This window comes from Coregonus clupeaformis, unplaced genomic scaffold, assembly GCF_020615455.1.
Source record: "Coregonus clupeaformis isolate EN_2021a unplaced genomic scaffold, ASM2061545v1 scaf1233, whole genome shotgun sequence".
NCBI classification, from domain to species: domain Eukaryota; kingdom Metazoa; phylum Chordata; class Actinopteri; order Salmoniformes; family Salmonidae; genus Coregonus; species Coregonus clupeaformis.
In genome coordinates, this window is record NW_025534687.1 from 32,978 (window position 1) to 56,450 (window position 23,473).

At 43.7% G+C, this 23,473-nt stretch overlaps 1 pseudogene; it reads left to right on the forward strand.

Annotated features, from left to right (window-relative positions):
* Positions 1 to 386: 386 nt before the first annotated feature.
* LOC123486474 lies at positions 387 to 20,252 on the forward strand (annotated as a pseudogene).
* The last annotated feature ends 3,221 nt before the right edge of the window (positions 20,253 to 23,473 follow it).

Consider the following 23,473-nt stretch of genomic DNA (forward strand, 5'->3'; position numbering starts at 1 on the left):
TGGTTCATAAATATTATTTGTAGTGCTTATGAAGTCGTTGAACACTATAATAATACCTATGCCTGTATTGGTGTATTTATGTGGGTGTGCTGTATCCCTCTGTGTCTAGATACGACAGGGCACAAGGTGGTTTAATATGCTCATACAGGTACAGTAGCTATATTTATTACATTATCATCGAGTTTATGGTTCTATAGATTATATTTTGTATTCAATGGTAAAAAGTTTGCCGAGGTCTGAAAATGCCCAAGTAACTATTTTTTGTCTGATCTGAGTGATTGGAAATCTAACCAATAAAGTGATGTTGCTATTGTTTCCTCTGTTGATGAGTTGCCAATTGTCATTTAGAATGGGAGGAGACTAGCCCGACCTCATTGGAACCACGCCTCTGTTCAAGGAACGTACTAGCCACAGGGATTGTTGTTAGCGGGTTTTTGCTAGCAGGGGCAGTTCTTGTTTGACATTTCAATTGGAATATGCACCCTCAATCTTGATACTGTTCAACTGGCGAATCTTTGTTGCATTATTTATGTCATTTGACTGAGTAAATCAAAATTTGGTTCGACAAGTTGTTGTTGGTCGCAGTCGGTTGAGGTGAGTTTTATCTACCTAGCTAACGCTGGTTAGCTAACTAAGCCCATAAAAAAGCAAAACTAAATGGCGTTAGCTACGTGGTGTTACATCAAGTTGCTACATAACCTTGTCAGACAGATGCATCAATACATCTCAGAAAAGGTTATATTTCTGCTGGCAGACTGAGTCCTTAAACATTCACGATGCCTTTAGCATGTAGAAAATATCGCTAATGTTCGCTGGCTAATGTGTTTTTCACGATTAGCTAACTACAGTAGTTACATGAGCATGTGAACAGCATCGTACAACAGTAGTTAGGCTAGCTAAACATTTGGATAGGGTTCGAACAAATTAACGATCTCATAAAAATACACAGTATTTGCTACAGTATTGAAATAATGATAGCAAGGACAGTTGTTGTGCTAGCTAACGTTAGTCATATCACTGGGTTTCACGATGATGACGTTCGAACATGGCTAGCTAGCGTTAGCCACAATGTGTTGCTAGCAGTAGCTTACTAAAAAGACCACCGGGAAGTCAACCATCCTTATTAGCTAACGTTAACTGAACGAAATCTGTTTTTCATCTACATTTTTCTTACTACGACAGTTAAGGCTAACTTGTTATTTGAAAAGGCTAACTGGAGAACTAGTTAACAGTGCTCTATACATATTTGACCTGACACGCTCGTACATTTAGCCACACAAGTTCGGGCGCGCACGACTCCGCTAGCAGTGGATGGCGTCAGGCCCTCTCTTGGCAGAGGGGGAGGGGAATGGGCAGGTCTTATTGCTGGTTTAGAAGCTAACAGCTAGCCAGTTAACATCTCACTGTTAGCTTGTGAATTGTCTTTGGGACGTGTCGTCCCCGCTAAATAAGAAACATACATTAATTGGATTAGACTTGTGGATGTGTTCCCTAACCATATTCCTTATGGCGGTTTACCATGTTGAGCGATGAGAGTAACGTGACTTCCTAGTTATCTAGCTAGCGTGCTTGCTAAGATAAATGGTTGAGTAACGTTCGTCCAGTCGGTAGCTAGCCAATGCGTCCCATCACACTAGCTAGCTACATAGTTATCTATATATCGTCCACTAAAGCACAATATAAATTCTAGCTCATATTCTGGCCAACATCCTTCCTTATCCCTCCAAAGTGATCACAGTAACGTTCATATCATCAACTTTTTGGAAATATAGCCACTAGTTGTGGGAGATACTGGAGAATCCCATAAATGTGTGCCACAGAGTCTGAAATGTGCTAAATGAATGGAATACCAAGTATCCAACTTCAAATGAGCAGTTGTGTCAGGGTGACTATCAATTATCAACCACTCAAGTATGCCTAAATGTTAACTGTGTTGTACCTGTGCATCCTAGCGCTTTTGAGTATGGATATACAATGAAGAGGCGTGCGGAGGATCAGGAACCAGTATTTGCGTCCCAGCAGCAGCAGCGTCGCCCCCCAGTCCCGGGTACTGCGGAGGGCTTCCAGCACCGCGTCCTAGCCCCAGCCGTGTACGAGGCTGTCACCGACAACATGCAGCCATCCCCCGGCATCCAATACTCCATCCCCCAGGGTTACCAGGTATGGGAACTGTTGCCATCTCTCTTGAATCTAGATGAGAGCATGTTGCACAGAAAATAATACTTTTACTAGAATCTACAATGCATTAATTTATAAGTACCAACTAACCAGCAAACTGTAGTTTCTGCATTGGCCTTTTCCGAGGCCTTGTTTACTATTTTATCACAGGCAGAATGCTGATATTTGACTGAATCTTGACCTCCAGGTTCCCACAATGCCCCAGAACTCCAGTGGTCATGGACACGCCTCTAGTCCCGCTGCACTTGTCGGGCCCCACCCCCACAGTCCAGCTGTCCAATCACAAGGGGCTGCGGTGGTCCAGAGCCATGTCCATCCTTTGACCCCTATGGCCCCCTCACAGGGTGCACAGTTCCAGCGACTCAAGGTGCGTTTTTCATTTGTTTACATTTTATTGAACGTACAAAAGAGATTTAAAAACAAGCACATGTACTAAATGCAGAATATAGTGGAGGTATAATGGACTCAATTAGGACCTGTTGATTTCAAAGCATGGAAGATAGTAGGGCTGGGAGTTGCCAGGGATACGATATTATCTCCATACTTAGGTACCGATATTATTGTGATTCTCACGATTCTATATGTACTCTGTCATTTTATTTATTCCATGTTACAAACATTGCTCACCATATGTCTGCTGCAGAGGGACGAGAGCCATGAGAAAATGAGTTTTGATCAGTTATGGAAATAAAATTGCTGAAAACAAATTGGCTCCCAAAAAGGAAAACAAGCTATGAAAGAAAAATACTGGAGTTTAGTTGGTACAGCCAAATAGTGCAAAAATAATATTGAGATATTGTCAAAATGATAGGATATATCGTCCAAAATAATATCCCTATATGTAACTGTATTAACCCCCCCCCCCATCACTAGTAGATAATGCAGCAATGAGATTAGTCAACAATTAAAGTATGGAGCTTGTTGTGATGTTTTCATTATCTTCATCACTTCATCAACTTCTTTTTACCTTTGAAAAAATGTGGTTTAACTGGCATAACTGTGTTTGTAGGTTGAAGATGCTCTGTCCTACCTGGACCAAGTGAAACTGCAGTTTGGGAATCAGCCTCAAGTCTACAACGACTTCCTCGACATCATGAAGGAGTTCAAGTCACAGAGGTCAGTTTCAATTTAGTTAGTTTTTCTAAGCAGACACTGTAAACATCCACATAAGCAATTAACTCTTGTGCTATAGGAATATATTCAATATGTTTGAGGGGATCAGTTTGAGCAAGGCGTGGAATCGCTAATCTTGGTCATATAATTAGTAGTTATTTGAGAAGCAAGGTGATTTGTAGATCAGTGATTCTGCACAGTCTGACTGCGATGTAGTCAATCTTAAACACGCACATTGACTTTCATAGCATCGACACTCCGGGCGTGATCAGCCGCGTCTCCCAGCTCTTCAAGGGCCACCCAGACCTCATCATGGGCTTCAACACCTTCCTGCCGCCGGGCTACAAGATTGAGGTCCAGACCAACGAGCAGGTCAACGTGACCACGCCGGGTCAGATCCACTACATCACCCCGCACGGCATCTCGGTCCAGAACCTCCCCGTCACGGGCCCTCCCAGCCAGCCGGTGCCGCATCATCACCAGGCCCTGCAGCTGCCCAGCGGACCCCCCACCAGCACCGCCACAGCCAACCCCGCTCTACCCACCCAGCCCACACCAGCCAAGACCAGCAAGGTCCCAGCTCACTAAGACCCTTTTCCTTTGTCGTGTCATTCTGTGCGAGAACCTCTTCTCGAGTTCTGTTTCTGCATGTTGAGTTTCCTATTGGAGATTTGAACCCCAAGTCATTGGCTTATTTATTCATTTGTTATGTAAACATGTATTGATTTACTTATTACTGTATAGTTACGTATGTAAAGATATAATTCTACTGTTTTATCCTTGTGACATGCTGATGTGTACTTGGAAGTTGGTGGCAAAACTCATTGCCCTTCTCTGTTTCCCCCCATAGCCGATGCAGTCTCCAGCCCTGACCCCGACTAGCCAGCCCAACCCGTCGATCCCCTCCTACGCCTCCCCACGCTCCCCCTCGGTCCAGTCCCACACCCCGGTGAGCAGCACCCCCTCCAGCGGGCCTCCCCTGCAGAACAACCAGCCCGTGGAGTTCAACCACGCCATCAACTACGTCAACAAGATCAAGAACCGCTTCCAGGGCCAGCCCGACATCTACAAAGCCTTCTTGGAGATCCTGCACACTTACCAGGTAAAAACACAGCGAGAGGGCTGCCCCACACAAAGCATTGCATTCAATAAATCTGGCTTCTTTCTGAAGGGTGATTTTATTTGCAGTATAAACAACAAGCTATAAAATGACAGTGTCCACACAGATTTCTGTTCGTAACCTGGTTCACCATTCAATATGAACTTAAGGTTCCATGCCAGCTCTACAATGAAACTGCAGACAGGGCAGTGGTGCCCTTTGTGTGGTCTCCCTGGTCACTTTCTGGGAACATGGCTACAAGAACCAGAGGTGCACTGGATAATCATTGCAGAAAGAAACTTTAGAGGAAGGAAATTCTGACAATTAATTATATAATTTTGTTTACATTTACCCTATAATGTCATCCTTGGTAAAAGTTTTTGGTATAGTCTATAACCAGTGGTCTGATTGCTGCTTTTGCAGAAGGAGCAGCGAAACGCGAAGGAGGCGGGGGGTAACTACACCCCAGCATTGACAGAGCAGGAGGTGTACGCTCAGGTGGCCCGGCTCTTCAAGAACCAGGAGGACCTGCTCTCGGAGTTCGGACAGTTCTTACCAGACGCCAACAGTTCAGTGGTGAGTGTTTCACATTGACGCTAAAACGTCCTCTATTGCAAGAGATGCATTTGGCTCCATTGGTTGCCAAACTAGATTCAAGTAATGCTTCCTTCACCTGAGATGTTATTTCAGAATGATAGAAGTTGAGTTTAAACTATGTGAGGACATTGAAATACAAACCTGACCGCTGTCATATCATATTATTGTTTTGATATGACTAATACCACCTGTTTTTTTATTTACTACATCATATGACTCAGACAACAGGGTTCATGGTCAAGATGCACTGATAATGCCTTTCAGTTTGATGTAATAACTGTATATTCTGTGCAGATCTACTCAGACCTTGCCTATCTTAAACACTCACGTTTATCTCTGATCCAGAGTTGTCCCCCTTTTCTCCAGCTGCTGAGCAAGACCACAGCCGACCGGGCGGAGTCGGTACGCAACGACCACGGCACCACGGTCAAGAGGCCCCTGATGAACAACAAGCAGCGGCTCAACCAGAATGGCTGTCCAATCCGGAGGCATTCCGGAGCGGGCGCCACGCCTCCCGTCAAGGTAAACTAGCGCCCTTTCGTTGACAGTGTCAATAAGTCTTTGTATGTAAATGTTTTGCCGCCAAACTGATGGCAGTTGTGAAAAAGTCAATAGTTGGAAGAGTTGATTGAAAATAATTATATTTTCTCTTGAACCATATGATCTATCCACTAGAGACTCATGGACAATATGGATACAGATATAAGAAATGAATACTATATATTAATGCTTAAAAAAAAAGAAAAAAGTTATTCAAGTATAAATTACCAAAATGATCATAGATTACCTGTTAATTACCAAAATTACAGAAGATTCCGGTAACTTTGGTAAATTACCGGTAGTTTTGCAACCATATTTGTCAGACATGCGGCTATTAAGAAACGATTTATCAGTAGTAACAGTAACAGTTGTAGTGCTGTTCATACAGCTTAGAATGGTATATGTTTGACTAGAGCATCCCATAGATCTGTAAACTCTTTAAATGTGGGATTTGTACCTTATTTACTAACCCTAGAACTGTAATATGCTGCTGAAACCTCTGTCCCTGGATCAGTTCATTGGTCTACCATGTCAGTGGTAATGGAGTACCTATTTACGCTCAACTCCTCTCTCTTTCCCACCCTTGCAGAAGAAACCCAAGATGTTGGGGAAAGACCATGCCATGGCTGAGGCCAGCAAACATAGCATCGGCACAGAATCTCTTTTCTTTGAAAAGGTCAGTCTACATAAAAAAAACTAATGTGAATGTTAAACCTAATGTGATCTATACAAATGACGCCTATAGAAATAATTTATTCCGTTCCAACTGAACATGATTTGAATTAAATAATTGCCTGGTTGTGATGAGACGCTGTCCCCCTAACCCAATTGTAAAGTCATTCAAATCAAATCAAATTGTATTTGTTACATGCTCCGAATACAACAGGTGTAGACCTTACAGTGAAATTCTTACTTACAAGCCCTTAACCAACAATGCAGTTTTAGGAATGAATTCCCCCAAATACAATATAAAATAATACCAAAAATTAAAGTAACAAATAATGAAAGAGCAGCAGTAAAAATGACAATAGCGAGGCTATATACAGGGGGTACCGGTACCGAGTCAATGTGCGGGGGCACCGGTTAGTTTAGGTAATTGGGGTAATATGTACATGTAGGTAGAGTTATTAAAGTGACTATGCATAGATAATAAACAGAGAGTAGCAGCAGCGTAAAAGAGGGGGGGGGGGGGGGCAATGCAAATAGTCTGGGTAGCCATTTGATTAGATGTTCAGGAGTCTTATGGCTTGGGGGTGGAAGCTGTTTAGAAGCCTCTTGGACCTAGACTTGGCACTCCGGTACCGCTTGCCGTGCGGTAGCAGAGAGAACAGTCTATGACTAGGGTGGCTGGAGTCTCTGGTGCAGCTGTCGAACCTTTTGAGGATCTGAGGACCCATGCCAAATCTTTTCAGTCTCCTTAGGGGGAATAGGTTTTGTCGTGCCCTCTTCACGACTTTCTTGGTGTGCTTGGACCATGTTAGTTTGTTGGTGATGTGGACACCAAGTAGTGTGTATTTTACAGAGCTGCTTTCTAATCACAGGTGAGGAAAGCCCTCCGGAGCTCCGAGGCCTATGACAACTTCCTGCGATGTCTGCTCATCTTTAACCAGGAAGTGATTTCTCGTGCAGAGCTTGTGCAGCTAGTGCTACCGTTCCTGGGGTAAGCTTTAAGCAGCTATCACCTGCGACAAACAACCAGTTAAAAACTTTTCACAATTTATCAGCCAGACTACCGGTCAAGCATTCTTCTCTATTCGTAATATTGGCCTCCTATGCATAGATGGCCTTGCTACAGGTTGTTTGTTAACGGCATGTGAAAATAAAAGCTTTTTTCTTTGTAATTCATCCTGATATTTTGCCGCCCATCTAACACCCATTCTGGAATGTGATCCGCAGAAAATTCCCAGAACTGTTCTCCTGGTTCAAAAACTTCCTGGGCTACAGAGAGTCCAGCCACATTGAGAGCTTTCCCAAGGAGAGGACCACCGAGGGCATGGCCATGGAGATTGACTACGCTTCCTGTAAGAGGTTGGGATCCAGCTACAGGGCGCTACCCAAGAGCTACACACAGCCCAAATGTACAGGGAGGACCCCACTGTGTAAAGAGGTGAGAGCAGCAGTTATTGACAGTAAAATGTTACCCTTCAAAGTCAACCAAATTGACATAGAGGATCAATACAAATCTGAGGAATTACTGAAATACATGTTTGTGTACAGGAAAAGTAAAGAGCAATGAAAATACAATTTTAAGTCACTTTTGCATGCATCATCCAGCCAGTAAAGTCGATCACAGGGGTTTAATTAGTTAGTACTGAGATATTGAAGCGTGGTTGTTGTTCAAGTGCTCATCTTGGCAAGTGAATCAAGTCGAGCAGAGCTAACAGTATGGTCCATTTCAGGTACTGAATGACACGTGGGTATCGTTCCCTTCGTGGTCGGAGGATTCTACCTTTGTCAGCTCCAAGAAGACCCAGTATGAAGAGCATATTTACAGATGCGAGGACGAGCGCTTTGAGGTGAGACTGTCCCCCCTCTCATGGTAGTTGTATTCTAATAGTACAAACCAAAATATGCCTGAAGTGATGTACTGCCATGTTCCATACTCTCCTTCCCCTTGCAGCTGGATGTGGTGCTGGAGACCAACCTGGCCACCATAAGAGCCCTGGAGGCGGTGCAGAGGAGGCTGTCGCGCATGACGGCCGAGGAGCAGGTCAAGTTCGGCTGGACAACACCATGGGCGGCTGCTCCGAGGTCATCCACCGCAAGGCCATCCAGAGGATATACGGCGACAAGGCCGCTGACATCATCGACGGGCTCAAGAGGAACCCGTCGGTGTCCGTCCCCATAGTACTCAAGAGGTGTGATATGAAGAGGTTATATGATGGGGAAATAAATGTAAATTTGAGAAATGTAAAGCGGTCTAAGCAAACAGCTTCCAGAAAACATGTTGCTTTTCCCATGTTAACCACAGTGTGTGTTCTGAATGGCCTCGTTCCAGGTTAAAGATGAAAGAGGAAGAGTGGAGGGAAGCCCAGAGAGGATTCAACAAGATCTGGAGGGAGCAAAATGAGAAGTACTACCTGAAGTCCCTGGACCACCAAGGCATCAACTTCAAGCAGAATGACACCAAGGTGTTCCGCTCAAAGAACTTGCTCAATGAGATTGAGACCATATACGATGAGGTAAGAGGCAGTGGTGTGTGTGTATATATACCACCACTTACTTGATCTGATCTATGTGTTAACGTCTCCCTGTATTGATTTAAAGGCATAAAAAAAGAAACTCTAGCCTGTGTTTTTTTTGCCTCCCTTTAGCGACAGGAGCAGGCTTCCGAGGACGCGGCCACCGTGCCTGGCGGGCCCCACATGACCCTGACCTACCAGGACAGCCAGATTCTGGAGGACGCCGCCGCGCTCATCATCCACCACGTCAAGAGGCAGGCCGGCATCCAGAAGGAGGACAAGTACAAGATCAAACAGGTCATCCACCACTTCATCCCGGACATGCTGTTCGCTCGGCGCGGGGAGCTGTCAGATGTGGAGGAAGAGGAAGACGATGAGGAGGAGGAGGAAGACGAAACCGGGCCAGATGAAGACGGGTCAAAGAAGCACAACGGATTGGCCGGCAGTGGCGGCTCCGCTAAGTCCAAGCTGCTCTACGGCAACACGGGGGCGCAGAAACTGCGTGGCCTAGACGACGCCTACAACCTCTACTACGTCAACAACAACTGGTACATCTTCCAGCGCCTGCACCAGATCCTCTGTTTGCGGTTGTTGCGCATTTACGGGCAGGCGGAGAGGCAGATCGAGGAGGACTGCAGGGAACGGGAGTGGGAGAGGGAGGTTCTGGGCGTCAAACGGGAAAAGAATGAGAATCCTGCCGTCCAGCTGAGACTGAAGGAGCCCAGTAAGTCCAGACATCCTTTGAAACCAAACTCCATTAAACTGTGTACCCACTGACCATTTTAAGGTTTAGATCAAAGGATCACCATTTGTTTTGCACCCTGTTGCATCCATTTTCTATGGAGCAAATGTACTTTACCTTCATCATGGAATTTATATCGGCAAAGCTCTTCCTCTGAAAAAGTCTGGTCGGTCACATTGTTTTTAACTTCCATAGCTGCTCAAAAATATGACATGCACATGCAAACATCTCCAGGAGCATGTGTTTTTTGATAATGTCAATGGTTCCAACACAGACCCTTGGGGTGCTCCAATTGCACATATATTCTCTTCCTATACCACAACCAGGGGGAGATTTTCCCTCCAAATGTTTTCCTAATCACTTAAATAGGCTAACCGGGATCGATTTCGACAATGTTTTGCCAATGTATGGCTCATTCATGCACAGGAGACCATCTGTAATCAAAGCCACACAATCCTTACATTTTAATGCTTCAAATATTTCATGCATGTGAGCTTTGATCGTCTCTTTCATAGTGAACGGGCACTTGTGAAGCAACACGGATTACCTGTAAATGCTTAGTTATTTTGATAACTGAGAATAAATCTAATACATCGGTCAAATCGATGCATCAGATCAGAAGTTACAATCTAATGACAAATGAGGGTGAGACATTCGTTACATAAATAACAATAAAAAACATTTAAAAACTAAAAATAGAAATTCCTTATAGCCCATAGTGTCATACTATGAGGTTGTTGCACACACCCTCTTCCTCATTTCAGTAGGTTATATTTTGCCATAATGATCTGATCACACTGTGCTACAAGGGATATACATTTAGTAGCCTACAAAAATCTTACCTGGGCCACGTTCAGTAGCCAAATGTTGCCGAAAAAATGCCACGAATAGTCATCCTTATTCTAATCTAGGCTACGTGTCAGAAAAGGCATGTTTGTTCCACATAGATTATATGTATCTGAACGTTTCAAAACGTTGCATCTTGCTGAACTTGCCCCTGATGGACAATATTGATTGGCAGGTGGAATGATGTCCAATGAGGTTGCAAGGTAAAAGTGGGAGGCGGGATCAGGGCACCAGAACAATTAACTGATACACACGTAACGTACACAATTTTCCAGGATCCGTTTTGGCTCGTGAACACTGCTTTCAAAAACGACTTGCTGAAATTATACAAAACCTCTGTAATATCACTTTAAATCCTCGCATTTACCTTTTACAGTGGACATTGAAGTGGAGGACTACTACTCTGCCTTCCTGGAGATGGTGCGGAACCTCCTGGACGGCAACATGGAGCCGACCCAGTACGAGGACTCCCTCAGGGAGATGTTCACCATCCATGCTTACACTGCCTTCACCATGGACAAGCTCATCCAGAGCATTGTCAGACAGGTCAGTACAGTCTTTTCCCTCCGTTAGGTTCCAGACGGCGAGGAAAAAAGCAAACCTTGAGGAACATCTAGGCACCTTAGCACCAAAATTGTCAATTGAAATCCGTTGAGGCCAATCTCTTTCAGGCGGGGGGGCAGCAACAGAGCTAGATGCGGGTCCACCCTGCTTAAACAATGGTAACTTTGATGGCTGACTTAATGACTGTGTTCACACCTGGCATTGTCTGTATCACCAGCTCCAGCACATTGTGAGTGATGAGCTCTGCGTGCGCGTGACAGACCTCTACCTGAGCCAGAGCACCAACAAGGCCACCGGCGGCGCCCTGTCCACCCAGGCCTCCAGAGCCACCGCCGAGGGGGCATACCAGCGCAAGGCAGAGCAGCTCATGTCCGACGAGAACTGCTTCAAGGTATAGCTTGTGTGGGTGGAGTGGATGACTGTCCCACCTGGGATGTTATGGTGTCTCAGCAAAATACTTTGAGTTGCATTTGAACTTTCATGTGTGCTCTCTCTCTCTGTCTAGCTCTCTGGCTTTCATTTTTCTCTTCTTATGTCCCCTTTCTCTCATTATGGTACGTTCTCTCTGACCTTTGCTGTCTGTCTTGTTGGTTGTCTCCTGGTTTGACTGGTTTGTTTGTGGTCCAGCTGATGTTTGTGAAGAGCCAAGGCAGCGTGACCCTGACCCTGGAGCTGCTTGACACGGAGGAGGAGAACTCAGACGAACCCGCAGAGGTGTGTGTTAGTGTATATGGCAGGCGGGCCGGTGGTGACATCAGTCTAATGCATCGCCACATTACATTAGAACAGATTCAGATTAGTCAGATTATTGTGTGGTGACGGTTGTTCCCTCCTGGTTCTTTAAACAGCGGTGGTCCGACTACGTGGGACGCTACCTGAACTCAGACTCTGCGTCTCCAGAGCTGCGTGAGCACCTGGCCCAAAAGCCTGTGTTCCTCCCCAGGTGAGGCCTCTGGCTGTGTCCCCCCCTGTCTGCACAGCTAAAAGCATCTACCCCCTAAAGGCTCGCTCTAAGACAGGCCATGGCACTGTTTCACAAGCCAAAACCAGCTGACAAAAACGGCTCATTTTGAGAAAAGTTCCAGGTCAGTGTTTTTTGCACAAACCAAACTTTCAGGGCTTTCTCCCCGTAGTCTCAAACTAAATGGGTCCCGAGTCTTATCCATGAAGCACTTGTTTCAAAAAGCTCTGCCAATAGTGATGAATACACACACCAGTTGAACTGTAAGTGCGCTAGGTCATTTTTGTGTTTGCTTTCCTCAGAAAGGTAGGCCTAAGTGCAACAAAATCAGATGTTTAGTAGAAATGCTGACAGTGCCTGTCTTGTTTTTGTTGGAGAAAATGTAATTGGCTGTCCACTCGAAAAGCAACTTGTTTCTCTCCCTTTCTGCCCCCCTGCCTTTATCTCACAAAGATTGCACTTTACCCTGCCGTCTTTTTAAATAGAGGGGACTAATTATTTATGCATTTATTCCGTCTCTTTTTTTTAAACGGGGCCTTTTTATTTATGAATATTGCAATTTTTTGATGATATTAGTAGGCTAGTATTTATTTCAACTTTCCCACTCAACAGACTAGTCATCAAATCATTGGGTAAAAAAAAAAAGCATTTAGTTTGCTTTTTTTATTATGAGAATAAGGCTACAATAGCAGTTTGATATAAACTGAAAGGAGGGAAAAAAAAGCCAAGAACATGAGTTTACTTTTCACAGTGCTAATGTATCTAAGGGAAGGAAATATTTCTATACCATCGCGCATATATTAGTGTTCTGTTGTACAATAATTTTCTCTGTTGGAGGATAACCATTTGGTTGAGCAGACATTCTATATGTACAGTGTCTTTAATTGCATTGTCACGATGGCCATTTTTTTTGTTGTGGCATTGGTGAGAGGCTAAAGGCCCCTTTTTTGTCGGTCTAGAGAAAATGATTTATTTTTTATCAACCTTATCAGCTACCCTGTGTTTCCTGTAAAAACATTCTGTATGTGACTTCTTCTAATCCCTGTTTAGATACATGTAAATGTTGTACGAATTGAGATTTGGGGTGTTCAGCGTACTCTATTATAATGTGTAAAACTATTTAAGGATACAGTGCACTCCCGTTGCAATCTTTTTGTTGTGGGTGAGGTTTTTATACGAGTTGACCAAGACTAGTGCTAATAACTCATGAAAACCTGGTCAAGCACAGCATCTGCAACACTTGTACAAAAGAGAGGGGCTTGTGAATAAAATGGTCTGAATTGTATGCTCAAATGTTGGTGTATTTCTTTCCAGACGTCTCTGAGCATTGCATGGAAGGGTGGTTGGGTCCTCTATTAAGCCCTGAGATGAGTGTTGCACATCAAGCCTGTCTGTCTTTGGTTTTCAGTGCTTGTTGCCATTTCTCTAAATGGCTGTCCATAATGTATCATATACATTTCAATGGGCTGGAAGGACCTATGCAAAACAGGACAAAAAATTGGCCTCAGTTCCCCCCCTCACTTTTTTTTACCCATTGCATATATTTGGTACTTGTCTTGACTGGATATGATTTATCAGTGCTCTCACCCACATTTAGTCTGTTTCTCATATTAAGAATATGAGAGGTTCGTCATAAAAGTCAATAGGCATGATTCTCTTATTTTCCACCCAAACAAGTACCTTCAACAGCAGTGGCAACCAGCAGGTTTTCTTTTCAGTTAAATGTTATCCTCATTGCATGGTCATAACTGCTCTGTACATTGTCAGTGGAAGTACTGTATGTGCACATCAAAGTATCTTTCAACCCATATCCTGGCTTGTTAACCCTTTTGGCGGCAATGTGAGAGAAAAAAAAGAAAAAAGTGCCCTTTCTCCCATTCTATTGGAAATTGGCTACTCTAACGGCAATGTCTTTTAAGTGGCATTGACAAAATATGCTTCACGGTTTCAGTCCTCGCTCACCTCTACCCTGTGTGGTAAGTACACATTTAAACCTTTCATTAAAGCGGGGTGAATAATTGCATTTTTAATGCTTGCAAAATTAAATTTAAATCTGGATTCAATTTGATTGACCAAAATATTGTTTGCCAAGGATATTAAAGACTAACAAGAGAATCATCATATGAATGTCAAACGGAAGTGCACTGTACAGGAAGACTGCTGCTACTGCAATAGAGCTACCCTTCCCCTAATCATTTGTGTCCCAGTTCAACTCTTATTATTGGGTGAGTTGCTACGCGTGGGTTTATCAAGACAAGGCTTTACAGGGACGGCCCGCTCAAATTTCACACATTTTCTGATTTATTAGACTTGTTACAACTTGGAGTCAGAAAGGGAAAACATTGGCCTAAATGACTGAGTATTTTGACCTCTAAATAGCATTAGCATTTGTCTGTTATTTTTGGGAACCATGTGTCCTGTCATTTAGCCATAAGTTAGACATCCTGTGCTCAACCAATGTTACAAATGGTATGGATGTAGTGCATTGCAGTCAAACTACTCTCGATTTGACCGAAATTTGCGTGAACTGTCCTTGTAAACTGAATTGCTATGTGGGTAGAGGGCACAAGTAAGCAAGGCGTCGTTACTGGCTCTGGTCTAATGCCAATCTTTCTCCTCTTCCAATCAGGAACCTCCGGCGGATACGTAAGTGCCAGAGAGGGTGGGAGCAGCTGCAGCAGGCGAAGGCGGCTACGGGGATATCGGAGAAGTCCCACAGCGCTGAGGACCTGAAGATGGAGTGCATGTTCAAGCTCAACTCGTACAAGATGGTGTACGTCTTCAAGTCGGAGGACTACATGTACAGACGCACTGCGTTGACCCGGGCTCACCAGGTAGGCAACACCACCAACCAACGTTCCCTAAAATATTTTTTGTCACTGAGCAAATTTCAGGTCTGCTGAGTGCAAACTTGAACGTTGTGAAAATTCTGTGCAACTTCCAGTGCACGTTTACTGTGAACACTGAGTAGGTGACTGTGGCTTTTTCATCAAAAACAATGGATAGAATGGATCCCATAACATTTTAACATGGAAATAGCTGTTCTATCATTCAGCCTTCAGTAGCAGCCAACGTGTGTTCAATGTAGGCCTACATTCCATGAGACTTTTGAAAAAAACATGCAGGGCTTGACATTAACCTGTTTATACAATTGTCCTTCAGACAAGTAGGTGACTGAAAACGTTGTTGTTTGATGCAAGAAACCACTTTACAAAATAAAATGCGTTATTATTCCCATACCATTATTACAGAGAATCAGACAAATTATGCTACCCTCTGCCTATTGGCTACTTAGCTTATTCAAGCCTGTCTCAAAATACAACACTGCCTCTTTAAGACCAAATAAAAAGTATTTACCCGACTGGCTTTTCAAAGATGTCTAGAAATGTACACGTTTTGTGCTCTTGTAGGAAGCAATCACTCCCCTATTGAAGACTACAAATGATGTGTAACTGGACTAATAACTCACTAACTAGCAAAGGGTATGAACAAAATGTGCACACCTGGCTACATGCAGGGAATACTCTAGAACGGTGGTCACCAACCTTTTCTGAGCCAAGATCACTTTCTGAGTCAAAATGCAAGCCGAGATCTACCGCTCAGATTTATTTTTAGCAGGACTTAAAAAACGTAAGCCTATGCAACATTAACCAATGAAAAACAGTACTGTAGCAATGAGGTTTGTTCAGTAAGCTATATCACCGCATATTGGCTTTGCTTGAATTGCCCTGCCAATGCATTGTTGTTCGGGCCATTTAAAAAATATATACATTTCAAAATTTGAGGTAGGCTATATGACCACACCGCTAATAGATCCGTTGTTGTATTACTTGTGAGGCACAGCTGAGTGAACATACATTTAAATCATTTGCTTTGTATTTAACTGGGCTGATGCTGCCTGCATCTGATGGTCAGTCTCAGCGGAGGGAGAGAGCAGCAGACAGAGGGTCCGCCTCAACATCCCTCTGCTCTCCCTTTCCTCCACTGCCTCTCAACATCCCTCTGCTCTCCCTTTCCTCCACTGCCTCTCAACATCCCTCTGCTCTCCCTTTCCTCCACTGCCTCTCAACATCCCTCTGCTCTCCCTTTCCTCCACTGCCTCTCAACATCCCTCCGCTCTCCCTTTCCTCCACTGCCTCTCAACATCCCTCTGCTCTCCCTTTCCTCCACTGCCTCTCAACATCCCTCTGCTCTCCCTTTCCTCCACTGCCTCTCAACATCCCTCTGCTCTCCCTTTCCTCCACTGCCTCTCAACATCCCTCTGCTCTCCCTTTCCTCCACTGCCTCTCAACATCCCTCTGCTCTCCCTTTCCTCCACTGCCTCTCAACATCCCTCTGCTCTCCCTTTCCTCCACTGCCTCTCAACATCCCTCTGCTCTCCCTTTCCTCCACTGCCTCTCAACATCCCTCTGCTCTCCCTTTCCTCCACTGCCTCTCAACATCCCTCTGCTCTCCCTTTCCTCCACTGCCTCTCAACATCCCTCTGCTCTCCCTTTCCTCCACTGCCTCTCAACATCCCTCTGCTCTCCCTTTCCTCCACTGACACTGACCAAAAAGGGACACCGTCTTCCAGCTGATGGGGAAACTCATAATGCGCACCGCATTATTTCTGTTCTCATGCACAAATTCATGTTGTTACTCCTATGAACAGAGAAAGGGAAATATTCCTTGACATTAAGAAAGACCCAAACTGGTAATAATAATAACACAAGCCAATAGATACAATTTCCTACTCATTCATTACTGCTGCAGTGCTTGTTGTAGCGCTGAGTGGAAATAGGAAGAACCCGCATTTTATGGCTGATAAAAGTGTTGAATATAAAGTGTAAGAACTTAAACATGAACTCACTCATAAAAGCAGCATCTCTTTGCTGTATTCGTTGACAGTCTCTCTCTAGTCATGGTTTTAAACGTTTTGAAATGTCACAGTATCAACTTTGCTGTAGCTTTCTTTAATGTATGCTACGTTACTGCAGACACAGTCATCTGAGCCATCCGATTGGCCAGCGGTAGGCCTATAGTGCACTTGATTTGCACTCCGGGCCCGCCGGTAAGGCAGAGTTTGTACCTTCAGACACATGAAGCGGTTCAAAATGGCAACAGTTGGCGCGCAGGGCAGATGAATCGGGTGCACCTACCGTGAACAGCCCGAGACCAATAAAATAAATGAGGAGCACAAGGCTTTATCGTTGTTTTTTTACAGAAATGTTTGGCGATCGACTAGGAATGCCTTGGAGATCCAACAGTCGATCGCCATCGACCGGTTGGTGACCACTGCTCTAGAAAGTTGAGTGAAGTTCAATCTCGTGCTTCTCTCTGTGGGCTGATATTTCTTCTGCACAGCAGTCCTGGGGGAGTTTAGAGGGGAACATTGCCACCAACTGCTCAGACATTGTTTAAATGACATTCAATGATATTGTATTACCTCACTGACTTTAACACTTGATGATATGTAGGACATTGTTGAAAGATCTGTAAAGATATAGGAATATGTAAAGATATCCAAATATGTAAAGATAGTGTTTTCCATTAGGTTACAGACTCATTTTCAGCCAGCAACTTTTTCCACTAGGCTACTTCTCATTTAAATGAACGATATGCATCTTCTAGCGATCTATTGGGGCACCCGAGTGGCGCAGCGGTCTAAGGCACTGCATCTGTGCTTGAGGCGTCACTACAGACCCCCTGGTTCGATTCCAGGCTGTATCACAACCGGCCGTGATTGGGAGTCCCATAGGACGGCGCACAATTGGCCCAGCGTCGTCCGGGTTTGGCCGGTGTAGGCCGTCATTGTAAATAAGAAATTGTTTCTTACTGACTTGCCTAGTTAAATAAAGGTAAAAAACATAAATTTATAGGATGTCAGTCTCAAAGCGAGCGTTGACAAGGAATCACAGTCTGCTGTCTGTCTGGTACAATTTGTGTGCGCTGTGGTTGGTTGAAGTCAAATGTATTTACTCAGAGGAGGGACGGGAGAGCGCATGATGCTCGTGAATTGTGGTAACAATGAGTCGAAATCCACGACTTAGTCTAATTTGTTTTCTGGCACATTCGTTTATTTAGTTTTGCGTGTTTCACATAGCCAGCCACGACTTGTGGTGTATAGTAGGATATTTACTGTGCATTGATTGACAACTGAACAGCAAGTGTTGACTACTTTATAAAAGGTGTCAAACTGACTCCTATATCCCTTTGCCATTTAATAAATCCTGCAACGTGGTTATATGTTCATGGCATCGCATCGGGACAAGAAAACCAAAGGGTTTCCTTTCCTAGGATGTCGGGGCTTGCCAGACAGTGACGCTAAAGTGAGTGGGTCTCGTCAGTCAGTGTAGCCTACCGAATCGCATCGGTGAGAGAGCCTTTCATTTGGCGCCCTAATTTTGGTAGGCTTTTTGGCTATTATCTGTAGAAAAATGATGAAAACATTCGATGAGGATGGTGAATCATCACTGCAGGAACAGTAAGTAGTGGGGGTGTGGTCCTCTGTAGCTCAGCTGGTAGAGCACGGCGCTTGTAACGCCAAGGTAGTGGGTTCGATCCCCGGGACCACCCATACACAAAAATGTATGCACGCATGACTGTAAGTCGCTTTGGATAAAAGCGTCTGCTAAATGGCATATTATTATTATTATTAGTGGAGCTCCTCATTCGGGTCTAAATATGATCATTAGGGCCCTCACGGAATCCAGGCATTAAAACGGAATTCAACAATATTCTAAAATGTATTAACCTTAGTAGGGAATCAACTACATGTATCAAATTAATTAATTACCCCAAGTTTATCATAAGAAATGAACATAATGCATCATTGATTCGCATTTCCTGTAACTTTCTGAAGAGGCAAGGAGAATGCCCCTGTCTGTGTGTGTGCAGTCTACCACTTTGTGTAGCCATTAGCGATTATGCTAATAAAAACAGTCTTCTGGTATATGGAAAGGCATACTCAAAAACCCTCTCAATCAGGGGCGCAACTCCCCCCTCCCCCCACATTCTGAAATTGCATTTTTGTCCCGCCCAGTTTTATCATTGGAATGTGATACAAAACGAGGCAACAGTGTGCTTTAGGACCATGCGGACGCCTCTGAGCGGTCGGGTAGGCTGTTTTGGAGTGTTTATCTGACAACAACAAAAAAGTTATGTCCCCCTCACTTCTAAAACTAAAGTTGCACCCCTGCTCTCAATTAAACGTTAACTACAAAGTAGCCTATGCTTACCTGGCAGAATGATATCATGATTATTTTTCATCTTTCCAGTGGGTATTTGTTTTGCAAACTCTACCATCACATGTGCGCTACAAAAACGCTGCTAAACAACTGGCTCTTGCTAGGTGCACACATGAATTAAAGGGTAACTACACCCACAAATCTACATTTCTCAGATTTTTCCCAGACCTTGAGTGGTCCCCTGATGTGGTTTTAAGCATTGTTGAGGACTTATAGCATCCAATGTTGTTTTTCTATTTTTAAAAAAGTGTGGTTTTGAGAGCGAAACCCTGAAAAAACGAAACATTTTATTTTTCTAGATAATGTAGGCTATTTACTTCATTTTTCTGTTTTAATAAAATACATAATTTAAAGAACACAAACCGTGGCAATTCATATCTTGCAGTAAAACTGTAAATAAGACTTTAATCTCAATAGAAGACAGGGTATATGTTAAAGGGTTTAATGTTCTCTTAGAAAATGATCCTGATCATATAGGCCTAGACGTAGACAATATCCAAAACAACTGACAATACACTGAATTCATACATGTTCAGTAATGTCTTTCTACAACACTTTTTTTCCAATTTGGGGGGTAAACTCGATAAAGTATTCAATAATTTAGCTGTGTATTTCAGATGGAATCAAGGCATTAGAATGTACCATAGGCCACCTAAATAGAGCTCCTTCTGCGAAAAAAAAAGAAACATAATGGCCGCTTACTGACGTTTCAACCAACATAGTCTTGGTTAGAGTGCTGATATGATCGTGATGTGGGGTGTTCTGTGCAAAAAGCTTTCACTACAGCTAACCCCGTTGTCCCTCTTTTCCCCAGTCCCACCAGAGAGTCCACACTCGCCTGCACCGCCGCTTCCAAGGCTTGGTGGACACCTGGGCCAAGGAACACGTGACCAGCGACATGGCCACTGATACGCGCAAGTGGCTGATGGGAGAGCGTCGCGAGGGTCTGTTGCCGTGCACCACCACCCGGGATCCCCAGGTCCTCCATTACCTGAACATCAACAGATACCATGTGAAGTATCATGGCACCTCGTCAGGGGCACCTTAGCTCAACCGGGTGAAGAGATGATGGGAGGGTATTACTTATCGTCATTTTACTAAATCAGCGTGGCAGCAAATTGCTGGATTCCGGAAACTTCCGGAGATTACTTTAGATTTGTTTTTATAAGGACTTTTAAAATGGACCCTCCCTATTTTTGCAGCACAAAAAAGCCAAATTTCTTAGGTGGCCACCGGCCAGTTGTCCATCAGTCCCCTAAACTCCCACCCACCCCCTACCAGCCTGTCTTATGTCACCTTTGAATACAGCAGAAAAGATATGCTGCGACCGAATATGCTATGACTGCAAGAAAGGAAGCAAGACGTGTCATTGTAGTTAAACAGCTATTGATCCTTGGCTGGACCGATCCTCAGACTGAAGGATACTGTTGAGAGCCACGCAGAAAGAGCACGCCATACAGAATGAAGCAATATACACCCATTGAAGTGGTTGAGGTGCACCACACATCCCGGTGTACAGAACTGCTAAGGGGAACCACAGAAGTCTCTCACAACCACTGTGAGTAGGAAGATTAGCATACAGGTATGGACTATGAACATGTATTTCATCCAGGCCACAAGATGGGTTTTGGATTTTGTATAATTGTATAGCCTGTGAATGTTTCTTTTTCAGTGGTACAGGAATGTATGCCGTGTGTCCACAAACATCTCTGGCAACCATGGTGTAGATATTGGGCAGATAAATGCTAATATAGCAGGTTTTTCCCAGTCAGTCAAGTATAGTAACATCAGACTACCCACATACTGCTGATTTGTAAATAGCTTGTTGATAGTCGTCCTTTTTGTCAGAGATGTGCATTGATGTGTACCCTAACAAACTTAGTATAGACCTCGGTCAAACGTTGCTGAAGAGAAATAGCCTATATTGAAAATGCTAAAAATTTTAACAACTGTTTTTACCAAAGGAACTTTATTAGAGCCTTTTTCCTTTGTGTTCTGTTTTTTTTGTGTTATGTCATGTAAGCCTTCATTTAGCAAAATATAACTTTTTCATTGTCTTAAAATGTGACAATTTTATACAAAATGTTTCAAGACAGTATTGTCTATCTGGTTTTTCACTCAAGTCATTGGCACCAGTTCCCATTCGGAATTTCTGAACAATGAATGTAGCCTAGAAACTATTTACGCTTTCCCTGTACATAGTGTAAACGGTTTGTTTCCCCGAGACCAATTCTCCATTTAATATATCCATCAGAATTTCTGGATCAGTCATGAAGTATGGAACAGCTAATCCCATAAATCCCATGTAATCTTATTGTGGTCATGATGATAGTTGCCATTTTGTAGCGGTCATGTTGTTGCGCGTTAAGATTCCCACTTGATCACAGTTTCCTCCTCCAGGGCTAAAGTAGAGGGATCAGTCATGGCACCTCCACAGGACCAATCAGCCACATGCATCATCCCCATCTCAACTTTCTGGCAAATGTCACTTTAAAGATGACTCAGACTAAGACTCCTGAGTCCGTTTCTGATGCACAATCATGCTCCATTAAAACCAGTCCAGATGAGATGTAGTTCTGCCTCCTTTACAAGGTATTGATAATGTCTCAATATAAAAGAGAACGGTATTGGCCCCCAAACATAAACAGTACTGTTTTATAGTGTCATGTTGTACACTTTCAGAAGGTGCAGGTGTAGACACAAATACAATGATTTGTGAAATTGTATTCTGATCCCCAAATCTGGTCCATGTCCATAATAAGATAAACATTGACAACCATATGAGTATATGTGAATGTATATCATTCAACCGCTACAGTTTTATCATCAACAACCAAGCAACAAGCACACTGCATTTGACAAGCTATTAGTTTATATTTTTTTCAAATACAGAAGATAAATGTTTTTTTTGTTTGTTGTTGAGAAATACTGTCCCCAGAAAAGTTGAGCCTCTAGTTTTTTGGGGTTGGTGGTAATACTTCACTTTTCCCATAGTGTTCCATCATCATTGTATACAGTGGGGGAAAAAAGTATTTAGTCAGCCACCAATTGTGCAAGTTCTCCCACTTAAAAAGATGAGAGAGGCCTGTAATTTTCATCATAGGTACACGTCAACTATGACAGACAAAATGAGATTTTTTAAAAATGAATTTATTTGCTAATTATGGTGGAAAATAAGTATTTGGTCAATAACAAAAGTTTCTCAATGCTTTGTTATATACCCTTTGTTGGCAATGACACAGGTCAAACGTTTTCTGTAAGTCTTCACAAGGTTTTCACACACTGTTGCTGGTATTTTGGCCCATTCCTCCATGCAGATCTCCTCTAGAGCAGTGATGTTTTGGGGCTGTCGCTGGGCAACACAGACTTTCAACTCCCTCCAAAGATTTTCTATGGGGTTGAGATCTGGAGACTGGCTAGGCCACTCCAGGACCTTGAAATGCTTCTTACGAAGCCACTCCTTCGTTGCCCGGGCGGTGTGTTTGGGTTCATTGTCATGCTGAAAGACCCAGCCACGTTTCATCTTCAATGCCCTTGCTGATGGAAGGAGGTTTTCACTCAAAATCTCACGATACATGGCCCTATTCATTCTTTCCTTTACACGGATCAGTCGTCCTGGTCCCTTTGCAGAAAAACTGCCCCAAAGCATGATGTTTCCACCCCCATGCTTCACAGTAGGTATGGTGTTCTTTGGATGCAACTCAGCATTCTTTGTCCTCCAAACACAACGAGTTGAGTTTTTACCAAAAAGTTCTATTTTGGTTTCATCTGACCATATGACATTCTCCCAATCCTCTTCTGGATCATCCAAATGCACTCTAGCAAACTTCAGACGGGCCTGGACATGTACTGGCTTAAGCAGGGGGACACGTCTGGCACTGCAGGATTTGAGTCCCTGGCGGCGTAGTGTGTTACTGATGGTAGGCTTTGTTACTTTGGTCCCAGCTCTCTGCAGGTCATTCACTAGGTCCCCCCCGTGTGGTTCTGGGATTTTTGCTCACCGTTCTTGTGATCATTTTGACCCCACAGGGTGAGATCTTGCGTGGAGCCCCAGATCGAGGGAGATTATCAGTGGTCTTGTATGTCTTCCATTTCCTAATAATTGCTCCCACAGTTGATTTCTTCAAACCAAGCTGCTTACCTATTGCAGATTCAGTCTTCCCAGCCTGGTGCATGTCTACAATTTTGTTTCTGGTGTCCTTTGACAGCTCTTTGGTCTTGGCCATAGTGGAGTTTGGAGTGTGACTGTTTGAGGTTGTGGACAGGTGTCTTCTATACTGATAACAAGTTCAAACAGGTGCCATTAATACAGGTAACGAGTGGAGGACAGAGGAGCCTCTTAAAGAAGAAGTTACAGGTCTGTGAGAGCCAGAAATCTTGCTTGTTTGTAGGTGACCAAATACTTATTTTCCACCATAATTTGCA